The following is a 21,066-nucleotide window of genomic DNA, read 5'->3' as shown; positions in this document are numbered from 1 at the left end:
CCGTATAGTATATGTTCTGCTTTTAATTAGAATTTATATTTCACTTTAATTAGATATATCTAAATATATAATAGTGTTTTTTTTTTTTAATTTTGAAGTGATTCATTTGAAAAAATGATTTTTAAAATCCCAAACCAACTTTAAAGTCTAGAACCAGTGCATAGACCGAGTAACAAAAACAGTAATATTGCTCGATGTTCTAAGTTTTAAACTCATAAAATAGAACGAAGATCGTTTTAGAACTTAACTGTGGAATTTCTGTGAATTTTCAGAGTAATAAAAGCACTGATGCGACATTTCATTTGCAATTGCAACCGTGGCCCACGTCGGGTGCCAGAAAACTTTAACCGATCATTTTATGTGAACCATGGACTGCAACCCATATAGTACTAAAATAATGAGGAAATGAAATGATGTCCTGATCCTATATTAAATCACAAAAATAAACGAACAGACTATTATAAAATTATTATAACTATACCTTTATTTGTAGGTTGTTTCACTGAATGTCGTTTATGGATTTTGGATTTGTCCTGTTATTTTACTGGTGGCTTTGTGCAAGTTCGTCTGGGTAGGTACCACCCACTCATCAGATATTCTACTGCAAAACAGCAGTACTTGTTATTGTTGTGTTCCGGTTTGAAGGGTGAGTGAGCCAGTGTAATTACAGGCACAAGGGACAAAACATCTTAGTTCCCAAGGTTGGCGGCGCATTGGCTATGTAAGCGATGGTTGACATTTCTTACAATGCCAATGTCTAAGGGCGTTTGGTGAACACTTACCATCAGGTGGCCCGGTGGCCCGCGACCGCATTTGTATTCTATAAAAAAAAAATCTTCCGCCGTTAAATATCAATACTTTACATTGCTGTTCTTGTTTGAAGGGTGGATGGGACTGTGTAATTAAATATAATTATAATTCTTTGTAACGTTTTGATTTACATTACAAAAAGAAGACAGTTTTCTCAGTTGGGATAAATTTGACATGATCAACCTTGAGCAATCCTAATCTTAGATAACGTTTCGGTAAATTTATAAATTGTAGAAGTTGGTGGCTTCAATTAATTCAGAGAAATTTCCACTAAAACCTCGCTGGAATATGCTTTAATTATTTTTAGATTTCAGCATTTTTATAATGTCAATTTTAAAATAAAATAATTTATTAATGATAAAAACATTATTTATATGTATAATAAGATAATTTCAAAGTATAAGTGTGTAGTGTGTTTGAGTCGTTGTGCAGGTAGTCTAGAAGTATCTTAGTTCTGTTTATTTTTAATGCTTGATTGTGAGAAATTTAACTTCCTTTAATGGTTTACAAATACTAACAGATATGACTAACTAATAAATATAACTAATATCCGATATCAAGCACTTTTTAAATAAACTCAATATTTCGAAAAGATCAGACAAAATTTATATTATGAATTGAGACATAAGAATAACGAATTTTTTACTTATTCTTTTCATCCGTTTCGTTTCAAGATTTTGTATGAAATCCCAACACCAGGTGGCGGAAGAAAATCCCTTATGTTAACAATCTGATTGTTCTAAAACATTTACGTTCTTGGACAAGAAAGCGGATTTTATTCCTTTTCACGTTCGTTTTATTTTATTCATAACATTACTAACATTGAATTAGGAAACAAACTTAGATAATTCTGCCAAAGAAATTTAGCTATCGTAATGAAACTTTTTCCTTTTAAAATTATTATCCTCTTTGATTTCAGTGGAGTTTGGTGGAAAGGCATGTGGTAAAATTGATTCAATAATCGTAAAGAAGCGTTATGCATGTTTCTATCCTTCATCATACTATTACAAAAAGCTAAGTTTTGTAGGTTTGTTTGTTTTTTTTCAGTCTGACGCATATACTATTTAGCCTATTAATATGGAAGTTTTGTATTATTTTAGTTTATATAGGCATATCATTTATGAACACGGTTTTCTGTAGACCTTTCAGAGAACATCAAATCTCTCGTACAATTTTTTTGTGTATCTATTATAGTTTTAATAAAGTTCGTTTTAAGCACGTCTAGGCCGATAATTTTCGAGTTTGTATATAGTGTAACATTATAAACAACAGACGAAAAAATAAGCTACTAGATGAAACAACCTTTATAAAACGATAAACGCGTTTTCAATTTGCTTAACAAAGAAAAATTCTGTAGAACGTTGTGAAATTGACTTGGAATAAACATTCTGGAGTCCCTCGGGTGCGGGTCTCACTTTGTTCGAACAATGTGTATCACGAACCGTTATTATTCAGAGATAAATACATATTCTCTATTATCTGATGAGGGTATTCTCACAATTTAAATAAAATATATCATGATGTCCGTGAATTCTGTATTAATTACAAATAAAATTTTACTGGGCTTAATTCAAAATAGAAAACATCGCGTAGAAAACCTGCGGGTGCGCGAAAATATTCATATATTCCATCAATAATGAAATACTTATTTTTACAATTAATTAATGTTGAAAACAGTAGTGGAGAACATATTAGTATTATTAGTGCAACAATTCTCTTATTAATTGTTTTGATCCATTCATTATAATGTGTACATTATATTATCGAATCCATTGATAACGGACGTCTGATGACGTCTTTAGCTTTGATCGTAACTTAAGACTATCATAAACGAACATATCTGTATATGATTTATTGTTATTGCATTGAACAGTAGGTACTCGCATGTATATTATTAATATGTATTTATGTGGTCTCTAAACTCACAGTCGTTAGCATTAACACAATAACAATTAATTAAATAAAGTTTTTTGTCACGATCAAGATGTTAAAAGGTACTTTCAAAGAGTTCACATTTAATAATGACAACGTCGTAATAAACTTATACACTGTGAATCGTTAGTAATTCAATAAATATCCTACAGAAAATAATCCACGAAAGTATATTAAGTCATCGTACTTATTTTTATGTGGAAAAACTGGGACTTAATTAACGATAACATTGGATCAATTTATTTGACACAACATTAATCCTTATCAAGCTAAATTTGCCATTTAAACAGTTGTCCAGTACTTTTAGCTATGTACATATATTACAAGATATTAAAATAACCACACGTAAAATGACTCCACTTTTATTGTAGATATTATGTATATTTGTTTATATCTCATTAGTGCTGATTGTAGAGGCAATTTGTACGTACAGTCGGAACTGGTAGCTACTAAATAAATATAACGAAATATTAATCATCTGTATAATAAAACAGAGAACGAAGTATAGCAATAGTAAGCCTTATCTATAGAATGAAAAGTAATTTGACTGTGAACATATATTCTCTTGGGCTGATCGAGAACAATTTGCATAGCTTGTTTGACGAGGGCCCATTTCAATTTAGACCTGTCGATCGACCAAGTAACTGTTGTCCCTGCAAAAACAATCCCTGCCCTAAAATGTACATAAAATTCAAAGTTTATGAAAGGTTTTTGTTTTTATCCAACCCATTTATTATAAGTTTAGGGTCCTGGTTACGAGGTTATTACAATAAAAAACACACCATACTGATATTATAAAGAGACAAGTTTTTTTTGTTTGTCTTTACTATTACTGTATTTGACATTTATTTTTCATTCGTAGGCCGGTATAGTAGCTTTTAGTTTCAGAATTATTACATACGCTGTAATAATTCTAATTATTTTTATATGTTGTGAATATTTTATTACAATATTGAATTTAATCTGAATTATGACTTTTAGGGATATTACAAGATATTTTAGTAAACGCAGTAACAAAAGAAATCCGTACTACATACGACGCATTATATTAAGACCGTATAGATAAATCGATTAAAAAAACATATGGTAAATATATAATCACTCACTTATTTACAATATTAATATAATTTATCGAAAGTTCCTTTATTAACTGTATTATATATATCGTTTTTATTTTAAAGCAATTGTTATGCAATGCTAAAAAATCTTAAAACAATATCATGTCGAAGGTTTTACAATTACAGATGACCTATTTCTGAACAAAATTTTGAATCTAATTGTTAGCATTTTCCCATTTTCATTTAGTCCTGTAGATCAGAGTTGACACAATGGGCCGTAAGAAAACAATCTTTGGGCCCGAACGAGGCAAAGCACCATTGTTCACCAATGGCGTACCAGGAAGGAAAATGTGCTTTCATATTTACAATGGGAGATTTTTAATATCGTTCCTATTTGTGTGCAATCGTTGGATATTAGTTTGTTGCTGGTATTTTTACTTGACTACGTACGAGTATGTTGTATATTGTACTTTAACAATAAATGCGGATTGTAAAACGATGAGGCATATGCCTATATGTATTATATTTTATTTTTCTTACAAAAACCTTTATTATTATTAGCTTATAATCAATAAACAATTTCATTTGCGGGTATGATACACTGAACTAAGGTATTATTCATCATCTATGTATCATACCGGACTTAACATCAAAGTATTTTTGGCATATCTCGATAATTATTTCCTACATGTCTTTATTTTATATGAAAAAGGCAGCATAGTTAATAGAAATCTAAAGAACAAACCGCAGGATTATAAGTATTTAACACAAAAACAAGCAGTTTAAAACAATAGCACCGTAAGAAAGATAAGCTATGCCACCAATCTTGGAGACTTTATTTGATGTAATTAATGCTTGTAATTGCACCAAATGCAAATTAAGTATTTTTGTTTGGCGGCACAATATGTTACAGAGAGGTTGTAAATACATCTGGTCGTAAATATTTTCCACTTTCACCTATCTTGAATATTAATAATGTTGATATTGACTACAAATTAATTTTATAAACCAATTAGACAGACATTGTGCTGTTAACGAGTCGAACTTATCGCATTGCATCACCTTAGTAGAAGCAATGTACACGTTTGACTATTCAAACAGAATGTGGACGTTCAGTTTACTGTGGGGATAATTAAATGCGGGCAAATTGTAAACATCTTCCCTTGTGTTTGTTCACCTCCGTATGGTATTGAACCTATCCTAAGTCCGAAGACAGGGAGGGTGTCTTCAAATGCAAAGACAAATTTGTTTAGCCGTTAGAGTTGAGGTAAATTATTATTATTATTATTTTAAAAGTAACCTGTTAATGTCCCTCAAAAGGAGAGGTGGGCTAAGACCACCTCTCCTTTTGAGGCGTGGAACCACGCTGCTCCAATGCGGGTTGGGAAATGTGGCAGATTTTCATCCGGCATATGGAGGTTTCTTTACAATATTTTCAAATTTTAAAATATCTGATGAGTTGGTAGTACCTATCCAGACACGCTTGCACAAAGTAAATTCATCTTATAAAATGATAATAAATAACGCTTATATAGAAGTTGAAGTATACTTGAACGGAGAATATTTTTTCTTTAGATATTTGTAACACAATAAACTCTCGTCACTTGAAGCAAAAAGTTAACATTCGAAGGTATTTGCTGAACATATTCTAAGGAGTAATTGATTTAAGTCTGCATTTGATGCGACACCTCAAGCGAACCGTGAATGCCGCCTGACTCAGATTAATTGGAGTTGTGATTGCTGCATAGTTGAAATACATGTTAGCTTTATGCTGCATTCGCTGTTTGCATAATGTTCCCAAGCGTGTTCATGTATATTCACAAACAATATTATGATTTTGAAATTAAGTGATCTAAGTATAGATTGCAAAAATGTAGCATTGTGTATTAGTAACATATGTACATTGTACATATGTATATATTGCAAAAATAACTTAGAAATGTCTAATAACTGTTCGTAGAATTAAATTTACGCATACAGATAGCTTGAGAAGAATGTATAAGGACGTAAATATGAAATTGGTATAATTAAAACATTACATCCGCAATTAACAGTTTCTAAATAGGAATAAGCTCTAAACCTTCTCCTGAAAAGGGAGAGGAGGCCTTAGCCCAGCAGTGGGACATTAACAAGCTGTTACTGTTACTAAACAGTTTTATAATAACAGCATCATATTTTATAGTAATAACATCGTTATTCGATTACAAGCATAACTAAAACTATTTATGTTGTAGAGGGTTTTAATGATAAAGTTAACACTTTTAAAATAGTTTTTATTGTATTGATAATTCACGTTTTAAGAAAATAAAATTAAGTAGAATAGTTTGTCACCAGCACTAGTGTGTGCAAAATTGTGCACTTGTGTTTGAGTACGCACTTATGCATTGTAATATATCTCTCTTGGGAACTGCCGCCGTGGCCGAAATTGATCGAGAACACATGAGCAGTAAATACCAACTGTCACACCTCAATAGCTCAAATGTTAAGCGGACAACAACTAAAGCTATTGTCGTCTTTCAGAACACAAGCTTGTATATAAACTACAGAGTGGCAAATGAGTTTGATAGTATTTCCTACAAAACGGTCATTTCTAATAGTTATTAAGTCCAAAATATTTGATTCAACTGTATAAGTAATTAGTGTAAACTTAGCTGATTTTTATTTGTACCCACATATTAATGTCTTAACACTTATATTTTTTGTTTTAATATTATAAAATAAATAAAAAGTATACTTCTTAAAATAAAAAAAATGCTCTTTACATTATTAGTAACTAAACAAAACCTATTTTTTTCTATTATTTCCAAGTATTTATCCAGAAACGAATTCTATAAGAATATAAAGAGAAAGAAGTTCAGATTAATGTAAGTAATATTATTCGTTCTTTTATACCAGGACTGATCTTCAAAATTTAGCGTAATCGTATTAAAAATATCTAATTATAACAGAGACAAAAGCTTCGGCGGCTATTCTGAAATGTTATTTCAGCTTAAATCATTTCAACTGTATTCAAAAGATTATAATTTATTGTTTGTAGGCATAATTTAATAAACTCTCTATATTCTTATTAATCATATTGCTAACGTAAGAAATTGAATATTTGAATTGAAATGTTTTACTGCTACGCAATGTCCTAATCACGTAAGGATTTTTTTTCGAACCAGAAAAAAAATCTGTGTCCGCGATTTTCGTCGTGTTTTATCCACTAAGCCATGTCGACTTCATATTATTTAATACTATAATAATAAGCGTTGTATATTTTTGGAGATATAAGCTATATCTCCCTATCATGACAACGCAGGTGCTTTCGAAGCGAAAATTATAACAGATACAAGAAAATAACTCAAAAATGTCATAAAAATTAATAATTTTTTTATATATTTTTTTTTATAAAAAATAAACGATAACTTTAATTCAGTTTATTTTTTACAAAGTATTAATCCTTATCAAAATACATATTTATTTTAAGCGTTTTCTGTAAATAAATATTACCGTGTACGTGCGGGAAAATAAATGTATTTCCACCGAACGCGGTCAAAGTTAAAATCTTTATTCAATATTTTACAAACTTCCTTATTGATCAAAAATTTACCAGCAATTCGTAAATAAACACATTTGATATGATAAAGAAAATAAACAATTTATTATATTTTCTTTTTTACAATGTTAATCATAAATATAATATTTTATTTTTATTTTTAATAGCCTGGAGGCAAACGTTTCATTCCTAACATGTCATAATCTATAAACTCCAACAGATATCTCGGCTCGATAGATTGTACACTAATATTTGTTTAAATTTTAGTTTCAAATATTTCGAAGTCGATGTTTCATATGAAGCCAAGACAGGTAACTAGCTATTATATATAGCTATGGGATATCCTTAAGGTACAAGATTTAACCGATTAGCACGTTCGATCATTTATAGCATAATGTTTTGTAAGCGGAACGAAAATTCACATCGTATACCGGACAATAACGTAGAGGAGAATTTTGTCGGCGCGTATCAAAGGGATAAAGGCTTTCGACCAGCCTTTGAAAGAGGCTGTGTCAAAGTATCGACTAAAGGCTCGATATAACGGATGAAGGATTTCGTTAAAAACTTAAGCTCTTCCTTCAGTACTTTATTTAAGATGACACCTATTGTAATAGTAGTGCACCGTCGGTTAATTCTTATTAAACTTGCAATAATATTAAGCACATCTACAATATTATTTTTTATTTGATGAAGATTCACTACCATGTGGTTTAGGTCGAGTAGAAATGAGATATCCCATATTGATCTATTGATGTGAGTTTACGAGGTTTTTTGTATTAAGTGCATCCGTGAAAACAGCACTTACTCTACAGCGAATAAGAATATTGACATATACGGCTTAAAAACGAGAAGTCAAAATGATTCCAACACGGAAAGTCAGTATTTGGTCTGGAGCCATGATTTGATTATTTTATTATGTTACGAAGGTATTCTTACATATTAACAAGCCAACTCAAATAACATTATATTTAATTTGAAAAACTTTAAATAAAATTTCGAACCGCAATTTATGTAATTAATTGTGATATGTTTTAATAAAAAACTGCGCAACTTGTATGAAATGTGTGGGATTATTTCCCACTAAAACCAAACCTAGGAAAGAAGCGAATTAGGCTGTAGGATTATTTCAGGTTTAATGGATAAATTACCTCATATAAAAAAAAATCATAAAAGATCTTTTTTAACCTTAGAAATTAATATTTTTACATTTCCAATGACCACCTGAAAAGAGAAGCATTTGAAGAATGATTAATGTTTTCGGGGAAAAGTTTGAAGAACCATTGAAATTCAGGAGAGGAAAAAATGGCGTTCGTGACTGAAGCAAGGTGCTGTGAAAAACCGCAGAATATAATACAAGAGATAAATTAAGAGCAATGACTGTTGGCAATAAATCAAACGAACGTTCAAGTTGAATGTCTTTCATTCCGGACACCTTTTAAATTATTCATTTTTACTTTGACTGTTTCCGAAAATATTATTTGGATAAGTTTTGCTAACATTCAAGAGAACCATATTCAAATTAATTTACGTTTATATTGGCCTTGGATCCGTACTGTTTATCTGCGCAGTTTTATTAATAAAGTAGAAAGTAAAATTGCAAATGAAAATAAAATATTTTTATAATAGGGAGCGCTAAACGAGGCTCAGATAGAATAATTATAATAATATAATAATAAGCTTCATTCTATGAAGGAAATGAAGGATGTTAGTTTGATGATACTAACTTGCATCTCGGCTGCTTGGGGTATGGTCATGTGTCTAAATTTCATTTGACACAAGCGAGTTTCATCACAATGTATTCATGCCGTTGAGCATGAGATGAATTGTAAAGACGGATTTAGAACTTAAAAACTCAGTGATGCTTGTGCGGTTTGGATACCGTGACCTACTTTTAGATCCTCTTGCTCCATTTTTAACCCTTTTTGTGTTTACTTAAGGAAGACAGACAAGCTTATAGGCCATATGTTGGTAAGTACAAAAAATATATTTTTTATCAATGCTGCCCAAGCCATACGACCCATTAAACTTCAACTAAATGCCAATATAATGTTATCAGAAACACAACTTTGGTATCAATATATAATTACTATTACAGTAATCAAAATATGAAACTATTTCACAATTGACGTCATTTTGCGTATAATTAGCGGGTCTGACTTAACTTAGTGTATGGTTTTGTTTGTAAAATTGCAATATAAGAACTAATGTTTAAAATACTTCCAACTTTTGACGGTTGAATTCCTCAGTGATAATTTTAATTGGGATTCCTGCAAATAGTCACGTGGTCGATCGATTTCGCTTATGACGAAAACTACAGGCTTTATTTATCGTAGATTGATTGCGATCTGTATTACGCGTGAGGACAAATCCAAACCTAAAATTAAAGTTTATTTATTTAACTGCCACATTTTCATAACTAGAATCGCAGTGGTATTAAAATTAAAAGCGAGTATGATATCAAGAGTACTACAAAGATAAGTTTTGGAAAAAAAAACATACGAATAAAATAAAATAATATTTAATACTGAAACGATAAACTGATGTAACGGAAAAAGGCAAAATGATAAATGTAACGGCATAACTTCTACTTATACAGAAATAATACTTACGAAGTTTGGCATTCAAGTAAACATTTGGGAGGAAGTGGATCCGAGTGGTGTATTGATCAAATTATCATTTTTATGACCAGAACGGGACAACATTATGAAAATTAATTACCCTTGACGGGGTAAATTATGGACAATATGGTTTGTGTATTTTACGGGTGGAATCATGTATTTAGTTTTCTTATAATACGATATAAGGAAAGATTCTATTAATTCTATTATATGAAATGTAAATATTTACACTTATCAGGTAAATCACTTTACTAATCTGTTAATAGTAGATACTTTTTTGTATAAATTGGGAAACTATAACAGCCGTCATCAAATAAAATACGAGTCCATAAAAATTTCGTCCCCTATTTTTTCACTCTTAGGGGTTGTTTCTTTAAATTGGACCAAACAAGAATGATACCCTCCTCCTTTTTTTGAAGTCGGTTAAAGTAAATCAGTGCAAACAAGTAAAGCAGATAGTGTACTCATCTTACAGAATAACAAAAAAAAAATACACTTCATCTAAACAGTAGTGTGACGTCACGACCAGGATGGCCACTTATGTTGGCAACCTGACAGCCGTTATATAGGGCTCTCGGATTCCAACGCTGATTTTTAATGGCCACCTTGCAAGAACTGATCTATGTACGACACTCGGAGATTATTATACTACTATAGATAATGTTTAATGATAAATAATAACATTATTTTTCTTTTATAATAATAATCAATTCATATATCAAAAAATATTTGAATTTTTTCAATAACATCAAGTTTTGTAGCGTTTTGCGTAATATTCATACATAACAGCTGGCAATGTTGCCGACATTGATTATACAATATTTGAAAGCAAAATCTGTCACGTATTTTCATTCATATCTTTCAAGTTTCCGTGGTGTAGCGGTTATCACATCTGCCTAACACGCAGAAGGCCCCCGGTTCGATCCCGGGCGGAAACATATTTTTTATTTGTTTAGTGATTAAAGCCATGTAATAAAGATACTTTTATATTGAAGTATTGGAGAAGAATCAAACTATCGCATTAATTTTTAATAATCAATGAAACCATAGGGCCCTAACGTACATGCCGTAGATAGATTTTAGATTACTTTGTCGAACAACGCTGACATTGAGAAGCTGGAGCAATGCGAAAGAGTTCTAACAAATCGATGAAAATTTTTTTTTAAGTGACAATAGTTCTGCTGACGATGCCATACAAGCGGCAATTTTTATTTACGGAAATATCTTAAAAATTATATTTAGTATTTATATAAACGAATTATTACTCTGCAACTAATAAATTTAAATCAAGTCAATTTTTATTTTTTGTATCTTTTTAAGAATTTATTCAAATATATTTGTATAACTTTTCTGTACGGCTTTTTTAAAACCTACGATTTATACTACATATGATTTCCGTCCGTAAAGCACCTTCGACTGATACAAATTTCGTGACAATTATTTTTAATATGAATATTATTATCAAATTGTCGTGTATAGTTTAGAAAAACTAGGCGACATAGACAGATGCGAAAGCATTTTTATAACACTATATATATTTTTTAATAATAATAAGGAAAACAATAGAAAATTATATTCTATTTAATTAAAAATGTTAATGGAAAATGGTACGAGTGTAACATCACATAAAGTGATTTTCACATGAATGTATTTACTTGAGAATTTACATGGTTATTTATTTGATTGATACAGAGTAGAAAAAATAAGAGGTTTCGTTTTTTATTACTTCAAACATAAATTTAATGGAATTCTTGCTTCAACAAATATATTTTGGATAATTGGAAACCAATTTAGTTCAAACAACGCCTTTGTCTTGTTTGTTCAAATTTCAACAAGATTATTGGAAAACAGAAAGTGGGATCACGGTGCTTTAAAATTTTTAGATACTTATTCGCTATGATTATTTCAACAAGTAACCTTTTAGCTAACACATAAGGTCTATATTACGATATCAGTGATTGGGAAGTCACCTTAGGAAATTACTCTTAAAGATCTCAAAATGTGAATGTAACTATATTTATTTCGCATGTGATAGAGAAATAACAATAAGGATGAAAATCGTCTATGATAGCCGAGGGGCTAGAGAAGTTGGATCTTAATGGATTGCAGGTGCAAACTCGGCCGAGCACCACTGAATTTCATGTGTTTAGTCTCAGTGTATAATTCATCTCTTGGTCGGCGGTGAAGGAAAACATCCACCAAACCACATGGGAGTATGAACAAAGCTGTACATTTTTTATGGAATGTCAAATCAATGGTTTTAGAAAAAGATAAATCATTGTTTGTGAGTAAGGTCATAATATTCTAAAAATTCAAACAATGTGCATCTCCAGTTCTGGTTTAATATGTAGTGCGGAAATTGTTTGCAATATTATTTTTAAATCGAGTGCATCTCAGATTGAATCCGCTCTGATAATATTACTCTTGAAAATTGTTCCAGCTTGTTTTTGCATATTTTAAAGAAAATATAAAGGATAATATTACTTTGGATGTTTATTTAGCGTAATTTTTATTCAGATTTCAAGTTACATTAATTCATACGTTTATATTTTAATAGAATACAAATGCAGTTAAAAATAATTCAAATGGTAATAAAGGACATGGGGCTCTGAAAAATTAGCAGTTTTCGTTTTCGAAACCGTTAAATTGATTTTAAAGGATCCTAACGGGATTATTTTAGTTGTATAAATATAAATAATAAAAAGACGAGCCGGTTGGCGTGGTTGGTGAATGCTTGCCTTTCACGCCGAAGGTTGTGGGTTCGATTCCCACCCAGGACAGATATTTATGTGCATGAACATGTCTGTTTGTCCTGAGTCTGGGTGTAATTATCTATGTATGTATTTACAAAAAGGAAATTAGTATATGTTGTATATCAGTTGTCTGGTTTCCATAGTACAAGCTCTGCTTAGTTTGGGATCAGATGTCCGTGTGTGAATAATGTTTAAATAATAAGTAGACAAGATAAACTGGTGATTTAAATACATAGGTCACACCGAATATCGTTGCTCCAAATACGGAACACATACAAGGGTTTTCACATGTGTAAGTTGAATTATAAGCTAATATTGTGCTCAGTGGGGAAAAATAAAACCTGTATGTATCGAATTACATTTTGCCACACAAAATGTTTTCATAAACCCGTAGTAGAACAGCGTTGTGAAATTAGCTCCAAGCCTTCTTAAAAAAAGACTGATCTTTTCAACGCCTCTGCCATTGCCAAGCCATGGGATGTTCACGGAACATGTTACTATTGCACATGCCACAATTTTTAATAGGATTAGTCGATTTGTGGCAAAAAAATGCTTATAATTTAAAAAGGCTTTTTAAAGACTGCTTATACTGGAGTGTATAAGTATGTTGCCCTAGAATGTACAAACAATTATGTATAAGTCGGTACAACGCTAAATAATTTATGTACGTTTGTTTCGGCGTTTTTATGATTCATAACCCGTAGTGTTTAAGCTTACCCTTGTAAATCGGGATAGCAGGATGTTTTATTCATATCTCGGTTTATGTTTGCAGCTGTGCCAGTTAATTCAAGTCGTTGTAGCTGTTAGCTGGAACTTTAATTAAGAGTAAGCATCATGCGAGGGTGAATGTCGATGTCGGTTGAAATGATAGCTGACTAAGTATATTTTAGATACTGTGGGACTGTGTTCGCATACACGCACTGTTAAAATCCTCTTCGATCGTTCGGTGAAAGTTAATAGTTAACAAACCTCTTGTTCATATTATAGAAACTATTGCATTCATAGTCGAAAACATACCTGAAACAAAAAAATATAATTTTATTAATATTAACGAAAATAGAAACATGAATAAAATAAATTTGAAAGTTTGAACATATAGATTTCAAGATAGGTTTTAACACTTCCAGTTGTGATAATTCCAAAATTTACGAACCATAATATTATATTGAAATGTTTACTCTCAGTTTTATTGAGTAAAGTACGAAGTACCCTATAAATGTTGTTAATTATAATATCGTGTAATTTAATTTGAACAAAGAGAAAAAATACCTTAAAATATTTTCTTAGTTGTTCCGAATTCAATAAAAACCTTTAATATTACGTTTGATGATAATTTTCCAATAAGCGTCGAAGACATCGACAAATTGAATTTTTTTAGGCAAATTTTACCTATACTGGATATATGCGATGTATGAGACAGTATAAAAACCAATTCAACCAATAGAAACAATTTCATAATCATTTTTGATGTCTAATATGTCTTCAAAACGTCAAACATAATAAAATAGTGAAACTTAGTAAAGTAGTTTACTGGTGGTAGGGCTTTGTGCAAGCTCGTCTGGGTAGGTACCACCCACTCGTCAGATATTCTACCGCAAAACAGCAGTACTTGATATTGTTGTGTTCCGGTTTGAAGGGTGAGTGAGCCAGTGTAATTACAGGCACAAGGGACATAAAATCTTAGTTCCCAATGTTGGTGGCGCATTGGCTATGTAAGCGATGGTTGACATTTCTTACAATGCCAATGTCTAAGGGCGTTTGGTGACCACTTACCATCAGGTGGCCCATATGCTCGTCCGCCTTCCTATTCTATAAAAAAAAAAAAGGTGGTAGTCACCGGCACTTAAAGTATGACAAATTATAATTAAATCGCTGGGGTAAAAGTGGTTCAAAATTCCGTTCTAATCTTTGACCCATTTGATACTAACAGGTAAAGTTAAATACCGAAGCTCTAATCATAGTTCAACGGTCTTCAGTTAATTGTAACAATAAACCCAGGCACTAGAAAGGGGTTGTAATCAAGATATCGAAACCAATTAAAATTACAATAATTTTTATGAAAACATAACTAAATCGAGTTTTTAAATTGGAGTCGAACTGACGATGAAAGGTTCGCTTATCAATCGACTCGCAAAACTTTTACGAGATAAAACATAGTGGAAATTTACGATCACCCACGAGAGCGTACACCAGTTTTTATTAGTATCTGTGATATCGTTCTAGATTAAAATCTTTGCAGTTGTGCGTTCTGTTATTGGTTGGGCCTTTGACTATTTGATTGGTTTTGACTGTTCATTTTTTTTTATAATGACTAGAGTCGTATTAACATATAACATATATCACGGTAGTATGCGCTAGCGATCCCGTGACGTCCCCCGACAAGATGGAGTGGGTACCGCTGGTTTTTTAGTGGGTATTCCGGCGCCTTCAGCGCCGGCGAGTCCCACATACCCCCCCACCTCTTGTGGGGGAAACACATAAATGTGTTTTTCCAGCGAGAAAAAAAAACATATAACATATATATACATATATCAATGTTAGCTGTATATTAAATTAATACAGTAATTAAATCACGTTATTATTCATTGTTTGTTTAATGTTAACGCCAAGTACAATTTTCATCCATTGTGAACTTAAACCGATTAGAGACTGATCGATGTTTGAAAGCCGTGAATTTTCCGAGCTCACTGGAAACATCGTTTCTAAGCTTCAATCTGGATAATAAATGTACAGAATTGCTCATTACATCCGAATTTCATAAATATTTTGATAGGTAAATATTTAAAAATACTTACATGCGAACCAGAAACGTACATTAAAAGGACGGGTAAGCATTTTTTTTTCTAATTGTAAAAGAAAAAAAACTCATTCACATTTGTAGTTGTTTAATTAGCAAAAACATTTTATAATTTAATAAATCCGGGTAAAAAATATTTCTACAAGTTCCTTCTGACTCAGACGATGCGCAACGAAGTTGATTCAATTACAACGTCTGGCAGAAAGCGCCGACAACCAGAGAACGAACGCATCGTAATACAAGCACATTGTAATTGGAACTTGCAAAAAGTGCTATTGCACATATTCAAGGAGCAAAAACTAGACCGTATTCGTCAACGTTCCAATTAAAATGATTTATATAGTTACATATATATAACATATAAATATACTAAGCAGTCAGGGTATAACCAAATCATCAGTTACTCTTTAATTAAACATCTGAGAGTAAAATTATATAATTTCAGGCTGATTCCCCACCCAGATAAAAATACACACCCCTCGGCTGGCGGGGCCTCTAGGCCGGTACCTTGTAGACCTAGACATAAATCCGGGGTTGCAGGTGATACAACACCTAGGGCCTACAACTTTTATACGTATAAAGCAATAAAAAACAAGTATTGCAATTTAAATAACTATACAATTAAAAAAAAAAATTTATTGTCCCATATAAGATATGTGCTACGTGGATGTTACGATTCCGTTTCTAATGTAATTATTAAATGCTGTAGACATTTCATAAAAGCTCCGTAACAGCTGGTTGTTATTATAACTGAAGAATAAGGAACTCTGTGATTATACTAGTTTTAATTAAAACTTGTCTGTTTTCATTATGTTGTTGAATAAACTCAAAGCTAAGATGATCCGGTGTATAGATCGGGTAGATTTTAACTAAATATTGCGACGTCTCACTCGGGGAAACGCAACTGATTTATTAGTCTTTTTGTATTTATTATTCATCATTTGCTTGGCGGTGAAGTAAATCTTGTGAAAACATTGTGAAAAATTCTCGGTATATCCGCAAATCGACTGTGGATCAACGTTATGTATTAAACTCTGTTTTTTATCTTTATCAAGGAACTGAAATAATATTATAGTTATCTGTTGAAAATGTTATTCTTACTCTTATTCTTTTATATATAAACCATAGCATGTTTATAATAATTGTATATAAGTTATAATATAAACATCTTTTTTATCTAAATAAATACCTACGCCGTCTACGTTTTCCATAGCAGATTTCTCGTATAAACCGTTTATTATGCTGTTTATATGGTTGCAATAATAAAATTTTGAATCCTCACAGACCTCTCAACTTAATCGGTGTTTACGTAAGATTCAATGCTTAGTCATTCTTTTATTTGTTTGTGTAATGTGGGTGGTAATAGATTAATCGGAACTTCAACTACTCCGAAGAAAATGAATACCTTATATATTAATGCATACATGTAATTCCAACCATTTAACCAAATGACGTAGTTTACAACTATGTTTATTTAAATTTTACAAGTGCTTTAACTAACTTACATGTCGGTACGTGCCGAGGGATTGTCATGCTGCAACAAACTTGGCCACTTCATCAATAAAGCGCAAGTTTGTTGAACGAGTCCAAGTCGAGTTAATTGTTGCATCCAAGTTTGTAATATGCAGTTTATAGTTCTAGGTTTACGCTACTTGAGTGAAGTAGCGTTTAAATATTATCAATCCAAAATTTACGATACAGACTGTACCAAGTAAATATAGCAAGTTCTGCGTCGAAAATACATTTTAAAGATTATTTAATGATATAATTTTTTCAATTTATGATTTAAATGTTTATTATGATATCATAAAATTAGTTCATTGGCTTTGCGTTTAAGTATATTTACAATATAAATTTATTATTTACTAAGATATGAAATTTGCTCAAGAGAAACTTTGAAAAATTGTGTACCACGAAGCATAACCGTGTGAAAAGTGTAGCTTAAGGCTTTACTTCACTGAAAATGGCATAAAACTGCAAGCATGAAACATTGCCTACGGTACAATAAATTTAAATGCCCGAGATAATACCGTATCTAATTATGTTGGAAGTTTTTGTTCTCTTTGCAAAACGAGAAATTATTTTATTTCATTTTATATTCCATGTTTTTATGGTGTACATTACTCTTCTCGTTTGCGTTAAGTTGATTTGCATACAGGCCTTTTTGTGGTTTTTAATATTTTATGAATTAATTTATTTCGTTATATACTGACTTATACTTACACTGTATAAGTCAGTATATAACGAAACATGACAACACAGGTATAGGTGAAGCAAATTTTTGTATTCCATAATGTTAAATGAAAACCGAATAGAAGCAGCCTTTCTTCTGTACATAATCCGCTGTCGCTGTATGTTACATTGTTGTTTTAATTAATATAATTGTTTAATTTTACTCGGCGCATTATTCTTAATGCATTCTAAAATGGTATTCCAGCAAACATCCCGTCATGTTGGCGAAGCACATTACTGTATAACGTTTATAATATTCCATTCAAAGCTGCTGACAATTGAAGCGACTCCCATCGGGAGCAGTAACAAACGCTTGCCTCCTCATAATTTAATTTCTCTATTGCAACTTACTGAAATTTAATCTTTGTTGAAATACCCGGCGCTGTTTTATGCCACCTTTTTTTCTCGCAGTGGAAGACTTCAGAAAGGTAACCGGGTCTCATGGGGGTGGAACCGGGTTGTGTGGGATTCTTACCCACTAAAACCACTGCGATGGCCGTCCTCAGCACGGATCGGAGAGGCTGCGGGATCGTGTTGATATAACGTATCCGCGACCTCTCCCGTGCCTGCCGTGAGGCCTTAGCCCAGCAGTGGGACATTCACAGGCTGTTACTGTTTCTATAATTGTAAACTTTTATATGTAATAAGAATATATAACAATTTGTCAACTTTTTTACAATTAAAATGAGTATTGGAGGTAAAATATCTTATAAGGATTTATTTATTGAAAATAGGTAGGGAAACTGATAAATGATCTGATGTTTAGTGGTCATCATCGCTCATATATATTGGCACTGAAAAATATTACATCGTCTCATACCATCTCTAGCATCGTAAAAGGTCCACCACCACCAACCTTAGAAACTAAATGTTTCTTGGCCTTGTGGTTACACTGGTTCATTCACCCTTCAAACCAGATTACGGCTATGCTAAGTATTGCTATTTGGCAGTATGTGAATGTGATGAGTGGGTGGCCCCTACCCAGACGGACTTGCACCAAACCCTGCCACCAAGACTACACTTGAGACCCGTCTGTCGTCATGCTGTTCGAAGCTAAGATCACCCCTCTCACTTGGTTTTTATACGCATTCATTCATTCATTGTTTATATATTTTTTAATGTATGTAGTATAATAAATTACTTAAATTATAAGTGTAAAAAATTAATAAATTATATTAAACTGATGTGTAACATTGAGATTTTTACAAATTCGAAATTGATTCGAAATTTCGGTTGTTACACTGGTTTTAAAAACATGCAGGCTCATTAAAACCGTTACACTAAAGCAAAGAATAATGTTTCTTGATTTCGTCGTTAAAGACCGCATAGCGGATTCTGAGTGATCTTTTAAAAACTAACCTTTCCTATTGGAACTTTAAGATTTTTTCAAGAGAAAACGATAATAATATCAATGTCGTAAAAATTGGTATTGGATGGTATTACTGATATTTTTAAATAAATGAAATTAAATGTCATAATTATTATAACAAACTACCTGCCCGTTCTCACTTTATACAATTGAAGTAAGATTTTTAATTATTTAAAAAAAAAATTGTTTTGTAACCCCATTGCAGCCCGGGTCGAATCTTAAACATCCAGGGGCATAAATACAAATAATTTTATAAAAATCTGTAAAGCACTTTAGGAGTAAAATAACACAAACGTATAAAAGAATTATACTGTCGCTTGTTCGTAATAAAAATAGCACGAACATATAATATCTCGTTAGGAAACCCGATTTTATTAAAGTGCTTTATCGGATGACACCGATGAAAATTTTTCACAGGAATAAACAAAATTCGCACGTTAATATCGATATAAGCCAGTGAGGTAAAAAATTAAAAATTATTTCGATGTCCAACCTTAAATATTGGCTTTTGTACGTAATAATTTATATTGTAATAATAATGAAACCAAAATATATAACGAAATTATGTGCATGTCAAATTATTGTTGTTACTTTGTACGCATTAAATGAATAAATAATTGGTAGGATCTGATCAGTGACTGTGAACAGTTATTGTGCCGCCAAACATCCAATACTCTGAAGTCTGAGTTCTGGTTTGCGAATGAATTATGAAGTGTAATTACTAGTTAGTGAAAACATCTTAGACAGTGGGACAGGAAGCACCGCCGGCTCAATGGTGTAAAATTTATATTTCTTACGATGTTAATTAGATTATGCATTTAATTGTCTGCCTAAAAAAACTTAAGACAATACGCATTCATAATTATCGAGTACATTTTACAGGTATTAACTGCTAATCTTTAAAGCCGAGATGGCCCAGTGGTAAGAACATGTGAATCTTAACCGATGATCGTGGGTTCAAACCCGGGCAAGCACCACTGAATTTTCATGTGCTTAATTTGTGATTATAATTCATCTCGTGCTTTACGGTGAAGGAAAACATCGTGAGGAAACCTGCATGTGTTCAATTTCACTGAAATTCTGCCACATGTGTATTCCACCAACCCGCATTGGAGCAGCGTGGTGGAATAAGCTCCAAACCTTCTCCTCAAAAAGAGGAGAGGAGGCCTTTAGCCCAGCAGTGGGACATTCACAGGCTGTTACATCATTACATCTTTAAAGGTCATTATAATTCCGACAGCTTTAAAGATAAATTTACAACTTAAATCTTTCGCATTATCAGTATTCCATATTCAGGAAACCTATGCACCTATCCTTCGTATTTAAAAAAGGGATTATTTTCGAAAGACCTTCACGCCTTCACCTTTTTCCTGCCAACAAGATAAATTTTCTGTAATTTTATTTTAAGCTATTGTATTTGTAGTATACATGTTTACATTCCTTCCAATTTATAATTAGAGAAAGATTATTTTACATAAAACTCGCGCAAATATATATAAAGTGATATACTTTATCACCTATTTATATTCTATACAATTAGTATTAATATTAATCTAAACTCAAATAATATAAAAACAGACGTAAAGTTTGTGAGGTTGTAGGGGGTAATCTCTGGATCTACTGAACCGATTTGGAAAATTATTTTACCAATAAAAAGCCACATCATTTGTGAGTGTCATAGGCTATATATTTACCCGAAAAATGTTTCGTGGTAGTTGAATGTCGAGGCCAACGCGACTTTTGTCATGAAATAAATCATAGCACTCAATACTAACCGAACCACAGTCATAATTTCATCACAAGTAAAAATGTTTACCGCTCAACGAAGTGGGCACGGGTCAGCTAGTATTCTATATAAATAGGTAATGTACAATAGTGTATATTATCTTAGCCTATAAAATTCTAATCATTACATATTTAACAATGCCCCCCTCCCCGTCTCTCCGTCTGTCAGAACGC

General features: G+C 31.9%; 1 protein-coding gene and 1 non-coding gene across 3 annotated transcripts in view; one reads left to right on the top strand and one right to left on the bottom strand.

Annotated features, from left to right (window-relative positions):
- Positions 1-21,066, bottom strand: part of LOC126769371 (syndecan) — a 248,851-nt gene that overhangs the window by 33,660 nt on the left and 194,125 nt on the right. The gene's annotated exons all lie outside the window — the stretch shown is intronic.
- Trnav-aac (transfer RNA valine (anticodon AAC)) lies at positions 10,822-10,894 on the top strand. The gene has a single exon. It is a non-coding gene; the product is annotated as a tRNA-Val (tRNA).

This window comes from Nymphalis io, chromosome 1, assembly GCF_905147045.1.
Source record: "Nymphalis io chromosome 1, ilAglIoxx1.1, whole genome shotgun sequence".
NCBI lineage: Eukaryota > Metazoa > Arthropoda > Insecta > Lepidoptera > Nymphalidae > Nymphalis > Nymphalis io.
Note: the sequence above shows the minus strand (reverse complement) of the source record. Positions and strands in the feature narration are given on the sequence as shown.